Raw genomic sequence first — 12,703 nt, 5'->3', positions numbered from 1 at the left:
CTTGTACATGTTGAGTTATGTTGTGGCTGTAATCCCCCCACCCCCACTGTTGCTTTAACTTTAATGCTGCTGCTGAAACTGACAGCCCACATTCAAGCTCAGAGCCACTTTTTAACACAGCCTGGCGCAGCCCAAATAGGACTATGACTGTCACTCAAGCGTGCCAAGGAAGGATGGAGGGAAAGAAAGAAAGAGCAAGTGTGTGTGCACAGACAGAATGTGTGTGTGTGTGGGGGGGGGGAGGGGGGGGGTACAAGAGAACGAGGGAAAGACAGGAAAGTACTCTTGATTGAGGAGTGGATTTACAAAAGACTCACCCTTGGGGAGTTTGAATTATATGACTGTGGAAGGAGCACATTCACTTCATCTGAGTTTTCCCTTTCAGCCGACAATCCTTTTAGCAAAAGGAAAAGGCCGTGACATTTTGGTAACTTGTTAACACTGTCTTCTGGGCAAAAGGTCAAGAGGTCTCTTAACATACATCGAACAAAAGCAGAGATACTGTTTTCTATGACTGTCTGAGGAATAAGACCTCGCTGACAAGGTTTTTATCAGGCATCAATGACTGCCTGATGAATTCCGGGGCCTGTGGCCAGCTCCTACACAATTGTGCCACCTTCTGGAGTAGATGAGAACATGTATGAAGGCCAGGGGTTGGTTTGGAGAACGTGTTTGTTTGTATCAGGTCGATGGAAGCAATAGAATATGGACTTTTTGTGTATTTTGTGGTTTCCCTTTGATTATTTATTTTGCTTCGAAGCTGTGTTCGAGTGAGTTGGGAACATATGGAACTCCTTCAGGTAATTGCAAATGAATACCTCACAGGATAGCAAAGATATCCTACATACTAAGGGAAATAAGATATGATTGATCTCCTGTTTTCATATAAGTTTTGTGAACTACATTTGTGCAGATTTGAACAAATATTCTAGACGATAAACAGCTCCATGTATGATTTTTCAGGTCTGTTTTTTCAGTTTTTCTCAAATTAAAATGGGCGATTGTCTTGTTTGGGGGGATGTATTATACTCTGCTTTATTGTATGTCACATATGTTCATCAGAGGTGAAGTTCACACACACACACACACACACACACACACACACACACACACACACACTGACAGTGAGGGCAGTGTGTGTGTGTGCGTGTGTGTGTGTGTATGGACGTATTTGTGTATTGGGGAGGGGGAGGGGGAGGGATGTGGCGGCAGAGGGAGCGAAGACGAGATTGTGGAGTGATTCAGTCACTACACAAATGGATTTGGCTAATAGAGGGAGCCTCTGATCCTGACTGGTGCACAGCTGGAGCTCCCCTAATTGGAGAGGGTGAAGAGTGGAGAAGAGAGCGGAGAGAAAAGAGAAAGAGAGAATATGGCCTCAGAGAAAATGCACCTCTGCTGAAACACTATTGACTCTTCAGGGATCACGCCGCATGTTAAGTCGGGTGGAAGAGACACACGCCTGCAGAAAGTCCTGTTGGAGGCTCATCAGCGCTGTGTCACCATCCTCCTATTTTCATCTTGAATGCCTCAGTAAATGTTTTTGTTATAGTTCTCAGTGTTTTAAACATCTAATGAGGGGAGCGATATGAGCAAAAAGTGCTGCACTTTATGAGCCACTTCACAGCAGCAAGGACCATTAGTGAAATAACTCGTCCTGATAGATGAAAACAGGAGACTTATCACCGCTTAGCAGCACCGAGGGCTCCACACTTTTATGTCTGTGTGGATTAAATTCATTGCTAAAAAAGAGATGAAGATATGTGATGCAAGGCAAACGCAGTCACGCCGATGACCTTCCCTTTGATGTGTGAAGATCAGTGTGTTGTGTGATGTGTGTTGCTGTTGCCTTTGTGCATGAAAGTGTTTGGAAAACAGAGAGAGAGAGAGAGAGAGAGAGAGAGAGAGAGAGAGAGAGAGAGAAAGAGAGAGAGAGAGAGAGAGAGAGAGAGAGAGATTCCACACTTTGCTGGCTTAATGATACTCAAGAAAAAGTAATGAAACTGTGAATACTCCCTGTATCAGCAAAAGATTACGATTAAAATAATTCAAATTTTCACTCAATCGTTCTTATGTCCCACGTTAACTCTTGACTTTGAAAGCACCATGTCTGCCTCCAGTTAAGTGTGATCCTGTTCTCTGTGTGCTATTTGTACAATAATTCACATTTTGACATTTCAAACAAGATATTTCAATGTTGGTATTTTAAATGTGGGGTTATATTGATAGTACAGTTTCATACGTCACTTGTATTCTGTTATAAGAACCAAGATAGATTTGTTGTTGGCAAATTCTTCTTCTTTTCTGATTCTGATCCCAAAGCAATCTATGGTTCCACACAGACAAAAGTACAATGTTTATGTTGCAAAATGTAAAGAAAAAAGGGAAAGTAAAGGGAATTAACTTTGTAAATATAGTTTTGCACAATATAGGAATCACGGAGATCACAGAAAATAGAAAGAAACGAAAGAAACAAGAGAAAGACAGAGACAGTTTAGAGCAGCAACGAGAAGTACAAACTTCACAGAGAATCATTTCTCTAGCGCCTCAGAAGACGTGTACGCAAGTGTGTGCGTGTGTGTGTGTGTATACAAGTGTGTGCGCGCGCGTGTGTGTGTGTGTGTGTGTGTGTGTGTGGCATAGAGATAGTCAGAGAGAGTGATAGTGCTCTTGTGTGTATTCTAAAAGCAGGGGGTCTTTTCCAATTGCCCGAAACACAAAGGCCTGCTCAGCGTGAACACACCAGGGGGGCTCTCAGGAAAGCCATCAGCTCACAGGGAGAGGGCAGAGGAGAGACTTGATGTAGGAAGCAGCCGCCTGGCCGTCTGGCCTATAGGGCGAGCTACACGCACACGGACACACGGACACACGGACACATGGACACGCGGACACACACACAGAAAGTTCCCTGGAGGAGATCTCTAACAAAATGAATTGAAATAAGAGTATATGAGCCATGGGAGTGTTTTTAGAGCAGAAGCCCTGATGCCCCACGCTGCCCGCTTGACATCAACACCAACATATTAGTACAGACACACACACGCACACACACAGATCTTACAGGCACACTCGCTCACAGAGGCAGGCCGGTGGTCCCTCCCACCATGTTCCTATTGTCCTGACCATTGTAACAGTTTTGTCTGAGCCATATGGGCTGGTTTAGGGATGTGGACCCCCAGCAGCTGAGGCTTTGTCCCCAGGTCACAGAGGTCACCGGGATTGTGTTCCCAGCTAATTCCCTTTTTCAGGGACTCCAGATCAGAGTCTATAATGATCTGGGCGGACTGGGATAGGGATTACCGCTGCTGCGTCTGACATCAACAGGCTTGTGTGTGTGTGTGTGTGTGTGTGGGTAGGTAGGTGGGGGCTACAGAGAAGGAGGGGGAGAGAGAGAGAGAGAGAGAGAGAGAGAGAGAGAGAGAGAGAGAGAGACATCCCCCAGAGAGATGACATCTTAAGATGAAACATTGTCGCTACTCCTTAACAACAGGAATCAATTGATTCCCCCTCACACCCAAACCCACCCACCACACACACACTCTGAGTTTTCCACCTCATTTCCCCCAATCCAGCTTAGGCAAACATTATTAGCGGGTGAAAGTGAAGGCAGTGAAGGGAAAGTAATAGCTTTCTTGTGTTGTCTCTCACCTCTGTGGTCATCATATGGTTTACAAATTACACAGCGTTTTCTGGACATTTTGCCTCCATTGTAAACCGCCGCTGTGTCACTGCAGCTAATTCATGTTTAATTCGATTTTTTTTTACGGTTTTCTTTTATGAACAGGATGAATGGATCAAAACTGAATCTCACTCGCAAACACGAACTCGATTAGTCGCCGAAAGCCGTCGCGAACCAACGTGCTATTACTGTACATCAAAAGCACAACTGAATTCACGCACTCGAGCATTGTTATTGCTGTATTGGATTGTCATAAACAACGCCGCACTACACAGAAAACACTTCCAGGAAATAGGAAAACAACCCGGCTCGATCAGACCTTGGTGCTCCGAGGAGGTGAGAGATCTACATTCCAAATGAAGAGCACTTATACGCGTACACGCTTGAGGAGTTATTTGCCGCTGGCTGCTCGTTGCCTCTTTCAACCGCGCGGCGAAATCAAGAACAAAACTTCCTTCCTCCTCCATTCCACTTTTAATTCCCTTCCCCTTCGTTCGTTTTTTTTCGGCATCTTTCCATATTTTATCCTTCCACCCGCCGTGAAAGGGACTTTGATTGAAATTCATGCTTTCAAGGGCCCCGGCACCCATGCAAGGCCAGAAGATAATAGGCTGACCTATTTACCCTGCAGTTTTATTTACCCCCCCCCACCCCACACACACACACACACCCCGCCGCCTCCTTTCTCTCCCTGGCTTTAGATTGATCATGGTCGCCACTGCGAGATGACAGCTGTCTCCTGTGCATTAGCATTGCAAATGAAATGGAGTAAGAAAGCGGCGCTGCAGCCACGGGCCGCAATCTGTGCCCCCCCTTCCCTCCTCTCCTGGATGTGGGTTTGGTTTGGTTTGGACCCGGGGAGAACAGCAGCAGCGGGTCAGTGACGTTGGTCCGTATACAGTCCGGCTTGTTCAGCCTGTTCGGGATCACTTCCTCTTCTTACTTCCTTTCTATTATGGCCGTTTCGTTTTCAGACAGACCCCTGCAGACTCAATAAGACCAGAATCAAAGAATTTCCAGATTTTGTTTGTGTATTTTGGTGCTGTTGGTGCTGCTGAGCTGTTTGTGTGTGTGTGTGTGTGTGTGTGTGTATGTGTGTGTGTGTGGGGGGCGGAGGGGGGACATTTACTTTAGCACATCTTCAATAGATGAATGTAGCTGTATGAAACCAGGACTGATTAACAGTATGTATTAAGCATGTCCTTCAGGTCAGTGCGTGCTAATGCCCAAGGCCGAACCTTACATCATTTCTACACAGAGGAAATTCAGGTGGATGATTGTTCCCATCCCTTGTATGGTAAGTATTGTCATGGTAACCGCGAGCACTTCAGACCAAAGCTCCATGTATCCATGTCATGAACTCGAATTTTACCGGAACACAAAGTACTTGTCGGCAAATATACACAAATGCATTCATCCTTGTATGTAAATGCAAACGCGGCAACACAAAAATCTGGGAAAGAGACGGCGGGCTGGCGGGCGGGCGAGCGGGGCGGGCGGCGGCGTACACGCGAAACGAGGCCGAGAGACGAGAATTCAACACGGACGCTACACTATGGTAATGCTTCCTGGGGTTGAGGCTCTCAGATGAAGGTTTGGTTATGCACGACGCTCTCAGCAGAGCTCCAGTGCACCTGAGGAAGATGAGTAATCTCGCTGCTCTGCTAAGCACTAAGCAGCACCTCAGGGGTCACGGGGTCACGGAAAATGCACAAGCAAACTCGCCGCCGTCCTTTATGAGCGCTAGAGTGGCCGTCCTCCCACTGCCAGGCCCTCACACAGGACCACAATTAAATTCTTCACCCACTCATTCTTCTCTTTTCTGTCTCTTGAGAAGACACCTCACTTGAGAAACCACTGAGGCCGCTTTTTAAAGGTCCCTGTATGGTAGGGTGACAGAGGACACCACTCTCTCTCTTTTCTCCCATTTGGAAAGACCAGGCAAAATTGAAAAGGGGGTCCTCAGCTCCCTCCCCGGAGCTCTCTCACTCCCCTGGCTACCCCCACCGTTGCCGCCGAGGCCTGGGTGGACTCCCCTGGTCGGTTCTCAGACCTCCCTTGTCTGTGTGATACCGGCGGTATTGTGAGGGACGGACAAAGAACAGGAAGCCTGGGGGTCGACAGGGCAGGCCTGAAGGTCAGCTCAATCAGGCTCTGTGTGATGGATGCAGCGTGGGGGCCAGGTCACCTGAAAATGCTCTAAACTCCTGCCTCTCTCCTCTGTTCTCCTTCTCTCTCTCTCTCTCTCTCTCTCTCTCTCTCTCTCACACGTACACACATGCACAGCGCTACCCTGCATGTACATGTTTTCTTGTTGACGGAAATGAAAAAACTCAAAACTTCCAAGATTTATAGATGCAAAATAAGGCGAGAATGACTTTTTAATTGTTTTGTTTTTTTTACCCCAGATTGATTATTAGTGACAATTTCACAAGAGAGTGTCTGTGATTTAGTGACAGATATTAAACTGGGTAAAATGATCCAAACAATGACATCATTTTGGATAGAGGTACAGCATGAATGTACGTAGATAAGAAGGATGTAGTCTTTTCCTCTGGCATCCCAGCAGCTTCAGTACTATGTCAGTGTGTGTGTGTGTGTGTGTGTGTGTGTGTGTGTGTGTGTGTGTGTGTGTGTGTGTGTGTGTGTGTGTGTGTGTGGAGGGGTTGGGGGGTGGGGTCGTCATGGAGACCACAATGTGTGGGAAGCAGTCCAAACATGACAGGACTGAGTTTACTGACTCAAGGTGACTGGGCCGGGGGCACAGCAGAGCACAACGGGGGGACAATGGCAGCTCCATTAGTGCTAATGGGGGACACATGTAACAGGATTAGGGTAAGGACACCTGGGGGGGGACCACATGGGGAGATGCTACACCCGTCCCACCCCTCTGTCCCACTCCATCAAACTTACACAAAAAAGCAGGGCCCTGTCGTGGAGGAACGGCTGCTGCCCACCATGATGGCGTCTTCGTCTGTGTCGGTTCAGATTAGGATTCTGAATGGAACCAAACTAAAACTAACTTTATCTTCAATCTTAACATTATGTTTTTAGTGGTAAACATGGAACGTTAATCCTATTACTCAGAAGTTACATACTGTGTAAATAAGTCTGATTCTATTGCTTAATATTATTTTTGTATCTGAAGAAGTAACATTAAGTGATAAAATACTACAAATACACAAGGAGAAAAATGTATTCTAAAAAAAAGTAGTTATAGAATAAAATAAAATAAAATAAAATAAAATAAAATAAAATAAAATAAAATAAAATAAAATAAAATAAAATAAAATAAACAAAATACAATAATATAAATGCATTTGTGTTAAATTCTGTAAGATAAGCATTCTTCTTATTTTTTAAAACAAACTTTAGCAGATTCGCTGTCGTCGAGAGTTTAAACTGGAAGTGAATGAAGTGAGAGCATGATTTAATTTCAAAGAAAGGACACACAGTTGATTCAAATATGAATCTTAATAAGGACGCAGTGCGTTTTCAGCACCATGTGTAACTTCCAATGTAAATTAAAGTGACATAAATCTGTGATGGAGGTCAATGAATCTCCACCAGCAGTCCCGCCCCATCCGTCCCTCTGGGCTCGTCCCTTCGTCCCCGCTTTCCGTCTCCCCCTTCTGCAAATTCCTGCACTCTGCCCAAGACGCCCAGTCAATTAATAAGACATTGTCTCCTCCCCTTGGAGCCTCTGCACAAGAGGCCACCCAGGAGCCAGCGGCCTTCCCTCTAAAGCCGCTTCACTGGTGGCCCCCAGGAATGCCAATCGCTTTGGGAACGGGCCGGGGTGGGATGGGCCGAGGGGACTGGTGGGGGACAGAGGGGGGGGGTGGGGACGGGGGTCTCTGGGAAGCTGCATAATAGAAAAAGCCCCATCATGCTTATGTGCTGGGCAAGCCAGTCAAAAATTGGAGGGTGACAAAAGGAAATGCGTTCCAGTCCCAAGAATCGGAGGCACTTCACCCCTCTACAGTCCAGGCTAAACCCCACCCACTGGAACCACAGAGGTTCTGGTTCACTTTTGAGGTCATTGCATTCATTGCCGTTTCAATTTTAGAGTGATGCTCAACCCCACTTGCAACCTAATAAACTGTTAACGTTCCTGCTATATTTACTTTAACTTCTAAAACTAACGCCACCTGTGGAATCCATTGTATTTCCAACCGTAGATGAGAAAAACACAAAACTTTAGAGCCTTCAGTTTTTATCGCTTTAATCTCCACGCCAGACACAATCCAACCAGTGAGCCCTGAATTCACCAGTATAGCCAAATGGGGCGACACACACACACACACACACACACACACACACACACACACACACACACAAAGTCCTCCATCATCCCTGTCACATTTCTTATTCATCTCTCAAACTCAGCCCCACCCACCTCCACACACACACACACACACACACACACTCACAAATCTCCCACCCGCTAAAGACAAATCATCTGAGTGCAGAAAAAAAAGGAACAAATCGGACTTTTAAGGAGATCACAAAGATAAAATGGCGCAGAATCTTTATATCTTTGCTGCTTTCACTTTCACCAAATATTTGACCTCACAGATTGTCTTATTCTTTATGCCTGGGTGAATGCAATACCACTGCTCACTGTAAGCGAACGTGGGTTCAGCTTTATCTCAACTATCCTTCTCAGGCCTTCTCTCATAAAGGATTTTGAATAACATTTTTCTTTACAGCTGTATTTTTCTTTTTTTTTTGCCTTTCTTGTTGGATTGGCTGTCAGCTTCACTCTTAAAACCTCAATGATGGATTTTAGAGTGCAGACCTTCCATCTGAATACAACACATGGTTTGGTAATGGATAGCATGTTAGTGCAGTCCCTGAGATTTCAAAGAAAAGATATATCACACACACACACAGACAGAGAGCGAGAGAGAGAGAGAGAGATGCAGAGAGGACACACTGCATGATGAGTTCCTCCTATTGAACATCCTTATTGACTTTCGCATTGCAAAATTAGCCAAGCGAAAGTGCTCTGTAAGTGCACCAGCTGTATTGTTGCATGCAGCAAGTGGGGTGAAACTACAGTAAGTGGATTGAAAGCCATGCATAATAAAACTCTTTGTTTTTTAAATATTATGAAGTGAATTTAACCTGGAACCTGAACCCGCACAGTGACTGGTAATGAAGTAACACCCTGTTCATTGACGTCATAAGACGGAGGAAACGGAGCAGAATCCTGTCACGTTATTTGAGTACAGTACAGATGACATGACTTGGTTGGATTGTTTCAGCAGGGTGATGTTGTTGTTGATGATGATGATGATGATGATGATGATGATGATGATTAAGGGGACATGTTGTGATTTTTTGTTATTTTCTCGCTATGTTGAACAACTTTTGGTTGATGGGTCCGAGTCCTGAACTGCACTGAAAGTTTCATGTTTGAAGCCCTTTAGTTCTGTAACACACCTTGCGTTTGGTCAGCATCTGTCATGTGACAGCTGGCCAATCAGGACGCAGCAGTTAGAGACGTCCACCTGCATGAAGATAACAATATGGGAATCCAGCCTGGGAGCTTCATAAGTCCCGCCCCCTGCCACTCCCCATAGGTTTGAGTCATTTTCAACAAATGAGCTCAAGTGGAACGTTCTTTTGTCTCCTGTGGTTTTTAAAAATGACACTCCCAAACAAACCGATCCTCACTTCTGCCCTCAAACTCAGTCACTGTTTCCTTGATTCTAGCGCGACCGGCAGCTTTCTAGAGATCAAAATGACAACTATTTGTCCCGCTCAGAGGCAAAAGCCACTCGGCAATGACAGCACCACCACGTCTACAGAAAAGCTAATTTTATGTACGGTTTGGCAATGTTATGGCAAAATTTCAAGAACCTGTCATTGGATCAGCTGGGGGAAAAAAAGCAGTCAGGCAGCAAAAGCAACTGATTCATCTCCATCTCAAGGAGTTTGATTTGCTCCTTTCAGGCTGATGTTTTTGAACACTAGCAGCTAAAAATAACCTTTATACGGGATTTCTTTATTCCCATGGAAGTCAATGATTTACATTCATTGTGTGCTTTTACGGTTGTCACGGTTTTATAATTTTGAAACATTATTCCACCTTTGGTTGGACAATAAAGGGTCTCTTTGTCTTTTATCTTAGAAGCAGGAATCAATACGAAACATGCAAAATGACAAGAGAGACCTTGACATAAATTAATTACATTTTATTTCAAATTAGTTTTTCTTTTATTCTATGTTTTCATTTTGCCCTCTGTCCTCTCTCTTCCTGCTCGGTCTGCAGGGATCTGACCTGAGCTGGTTTCCCTCTGTCATCTAAAATAAGCTCAGGTAAGGTGTGTGTCCACCCCGGTTGATTTATCCATCTCTTCTATATGGGAGCAGATGAACTTAAGTAGAGCGGTCCAGCTGACAGAGGGGCAGCCATAGAGCGTCCTCTCCTGTTAATATGCGGTAGTGGACATCACCTACACAAAGTGGCTTGTGTGGGACAAATGATATATTTTCTAGATTGAAACAAACACAAAGCTGTTAATCTGGTAAGTAAACATGACATATCAACTTGTTCATGTATGATTAGTTACTTAATTATGAATCAATCCCCTTTCTATACCGCTGGAGACTAAATGTCCCTCTGCCAGACACAATGCACATGGCTTTTGTTGGAACAAGTAACACAATTGGACATTTACAGTCACTAAAATTGAATTAGTTAGTTTTGAATATGCCAAAGTTTCATTTCCTATTCCTCCCATATCATATGAAAACGGATCAAACGGTTTTGAAATGATTGATCTATTAAATCGGAGATGCTACAAGGATGAGCAACGCCGCAAAGACCTGTTTAAACTAACGGTACTTTGTCAAACACTGCCATCTAGCGGCTTCCCCCTGAACATCTACTTTACCAATCACACGACATCTGCCATCGGCCTCTTTAATGGATTATAAATGACATATACATACTTTATATGTATAAAGTTGCTCATAAACGTTAAGAATATAATAACATTTTCTGAAATGAACACGATTTTGTACATTTATTAGCCTTGCAACAACACAGACACCCCCCCCCCCCCCCCACACACACACACACACACACACACACACACATATCTGAAATTCTGGTATCACAACAAATTCCCTGTAATGCTAAAAAAAAAACATGTGAACGATGTGAGTGAAGTCAAGAATCAAAAGAGTGACGTTTGCAGATGTATTCAGCCAGCAGTTCAAGCATTTATTGAAGCAAAACAAGATCTTTTTCCTTGCACTGTGTGCCTGAAGACCTGACAGATGTTCACAGTGCCCTAAAAAGCAGGTATCCACAAAGATGTACGCTTCCAAAATGTATCTGTATGTAAAATACTATCTGGTGTTGAGGTTAATATTTGATCACTTTGAACATCAGACCCCAAACACGTTTTTTTTTGCATGAATAAAGGAACACACAAGTGCAAATTTTTGCCCTTAAAGCTTGATTGCGTGTTTGAAAATAGAGAAGTATCGACCAGTCTGAAAGGGATTCACTGCTACAGTACTCTTAGAAATAAGCTAAGACGAGACGGAAGGAATCAATGGGAAATTAAAATACTGACAGGATTCAAGCAACGGTAATTTTGTCATTTTTGAAAATTGATATTTCATTGAATTTGGCTTCAGTGATGAATGGACCACGTGTCAATTAAGTGGGAACAATTAAGTCTTATTTTTCTGGGTTTAACCGATTTTTATAGGATTTTTTTTTCTTTTGAGGGAGAGTAGAAAAAGTGGAAAATTGGCAGATTTGTGTTTCTGTAAAATTTTCCCAAGCCAAATGTTGTAATCCTGTCCAGTGAAGGATTCTTTTCACTGCAGCTTTAAGGAATGAAAGCCAAATTCAATGAAAAGCAAAACTGAAAATTTACTTTAGATACCAGAAGGGAAAAACTCATGCATGATGATGACACGTGCAATTAGCAACAACACAACATCAGCTCTGAAAATGTCGCAGTTTCCACCAAGGCCTCCAATAAACGAACCGTGTGAGCTTGTTGGGTAAACGATGTCGTTTCTCTTTGACAATGGGCAGGTGGACGCATTGCTGAAGTGCCTTTGAGCAAGATCCCATTGTACACGGCCCTGTGCTCTGACCGGGTTCAGCAGAAAAAAAGTGTGTGTCAGGGAAGTGGAGTTGTTTTTGCAGCAATGTTTCAGCACCTTGGACAGCTCTGGATGTTTCCAATGAAATATGGTTTTTATTTTCTCTCTGAAAAGCTGCAGTGTGAGAAAAAAAATCCTTTACTAGCAGGGAGCCAGGATTTGTGGAAATCTTCAAATGTCGGCCAGGTGCGGCAATTTTGTACTTGGACGAACATATCTGTGAGACAAGAAATGATAAATACAACCAAGATATAAATAAAACAAACTTACTATTCTTAATTTAAAACTTTATTCTAGAAATATTCTGAAAATAAAAGCGAGTCACAAAGGGAGGGGAGGGAGTAAAAATAATTCTTCCACACAGATGTCCTGATCCATTTTTGACCGTCAGTTTGGCAGAAATGATCTCTTTTTTTTTTGGAGAAGCAGCAGGCGGGGGCTGAGTCCTGAGCCTCTCATGGGAGCCATCAGGCAAAGCAGTGCTGAGCAGCTGAAACTCTTATCAGCCTTCTAATCAATGCTGCAACAGAAGTGTGTGTGTCGTATTGCTCCGCTAGGATGTTTCAAGCAAAAAAAATAAAAATAAAACCAAAAAACAAAGAAAAAACAGGGGGGGACGGCGAAACCACAAAGAAGAACCTCCATTCAAATGAAAAGCAACAAACCAGAGACAAAAGGAGCTCTGATCCAAACTTCGTTGTCCATCACAGGGAGGGGGGGGGGGGGGGGACTAGTTTCAGACAGGTCCCGAGAGACGCTGGGACCAAAGGCGTCCCCCCCCTTTCCTGTGTCTCGCTTCTTTCTCCCCCTACACAGACTCGTGAGCTCCCGGCTCCCACAGAGCCCAGCCTGCGTGGAGCATACTGTATTCTTTGGAACAAACAG

General features: G+C 44.2%; 1 protein-coding gene across 1 annotated transcript in view; it reads right to left on the bottom strand.

The window, feature by feature from the left end:
• Positions 1-12,090: 12,090 nt before the first annotated feature.
• The window catches only part of rps6ka5 (ribosomal protein S6 kinase, polypeptide 5), a 16,503-nt gene continuing 15,890 nt past the window's right edge, over positions 12,091-12,703 (bottom strand). The window contains exon 17 of the mRNA XM_076157422.1: positions 12,091-12,703. This exon is cut by the window's right edge and continues 3,712 nt beyond it. The gene's annotated coding sequence lies outside the window, so the exon portion shown is untranslated.

This window comes from Genypterus blacodes, unplaced genomic scaffold (assembly GCF_046128005.1).
Source record: "Genypterus blacodes isolate CSIRO-AG114 ecotype Tasmania unplaced genomic scaffold, CSIRO-AGI_Gbla_v1 ptg000073l_1, whole genome shotgun sequence".
NCBI classification, from domain to species: Eukaryota; Metazoa; Chordata; class Actinopteri; order Ophidiiformes; family Ophidiidae; genus Genypterus; species Genypterus blacodes.
Note: the sequence above shows the minus strand (reverse complement) of the source record. Positions and strands in the feature narration are given on the sequence as shown.